Source organism: Otolemur garnettii, unplaced genomic scaffold (assembly GCF_000181295.1).
Source record: "Otolemur garnettii isolate 467f Iridium unplaced genomic scaffold, OtoGar3 scaffold00031, whole genome shotgun sequence".
NCBI lineage: Eukaryota > Metazoa > Chordata > Mammalia > Primates > Galagidae > Otolemur > Otolemur garnettii.
Window position 1 is genome coordinate 18,743,535 of NW_003852426.1, and position 1,332 is coordinate 18,744,866.

The following is a 1,332-nucleotide window of genomic DNA, read 5'->3' on the forward strand; positions in this document are numbered from 1 at the left end:
ACAAAAGACATAGAGTAGAATTAAAAGTGGGAGCTCAGGGGTTCATTGCCCACTGTGGGATTCTGGCAATGGCACTGAGTGTTTGCTCCACTCTGCTTTTATTGGAGTCTATTTGCCCAGAGGGTAAGATGAGGGAGGGAATAAAGACATCAGCAGTTTCTTGAGTGATCATATCAGCTCCTATTGTTATTATTATTAACCTTAAGGGTAGCCTTCAGAAATCTGAAATCTGAGCCTTTATTGGGAGAACCTCCTGCTTGAGGTCACACACCCAGATTTCTAGGGAGATGTTAAGCTCTGCTAGTTCTCTGTGGAGTAAAATGCCACTAGTGTTAATCTCCTCTGGGAGGGTGGGACTGGGAGGCAGGCATTTTCCTCCCATCACTAACTATCACAGAAGATTTTCCTCTGCAATAAGGGATATAAGGTCTTTTGCCCATATCTCAGAGCTCAAGCTATTCCCTTGGTCTCTGCCCGAGGGTAATGCAAATCTCCAAAATGGGTATCTGCTTTGCCTCTTTAATGGACAGGAAATGCCCTTGAAGATGTATCTTTTCCTAGGACATTGTCATAGCCTCTTCTATGACCATTACTCTCCTCAGAGCACTCACAGACCCAACAGGGTGTTTGTAAGCTGTATACTCAACAGGCTAGAATTTCAGAAAAGGCAAGAAGCTTGCTAACAATGGCTAGCTTAAATGTAAACAAGCTGACTTTTCTTTGTTCCAACTCACTCAGCTGACTCTTTAGTTTTCCTCTTTTTTCTGGGGATGATTTCCTTTGCCAAGAATGGGGTCTCCGGTCCCCATTCTCCCAGCAGTTTTTACTAAAGTATAATCTTGTTACTGGAGTATAATTCCCAGGCCTCTATTAGCATTAACCTAGAAAAGTACATTTATCAACTGTTGGTACAAAGCAACATCTCAGATCTTTTTTCAGATATATTCCACAATCAAACATTAATGAATTGGGATGAAACATTAAGCTCATTTGGGATGTTGAGGCAATTGGTAGTATCAGTGAATCCTATGAGATTATTGTTTTATTTATTTTGCTACTAAATGGATTTTTTCAGAAGCAGGGAGGAAAGGAAAGGTAGGGACGGTTAATGGTGCAAAAATATAGTTAGAATGGACAAGATCTCATATTTGATGGCCAGAAGTTTGTGTATTATCAACAATTAATTATTGCATATTTTAAAATGACTAAAATAATAGCATTAGAATTTTTCTAGCACAAAGAAATCATAAATGCTTGAAGTAATGGATAACCCAATTACTTTTATTTAATTATTACATATTGTATGGTTACAGGAAATGATGTACTCCCTAA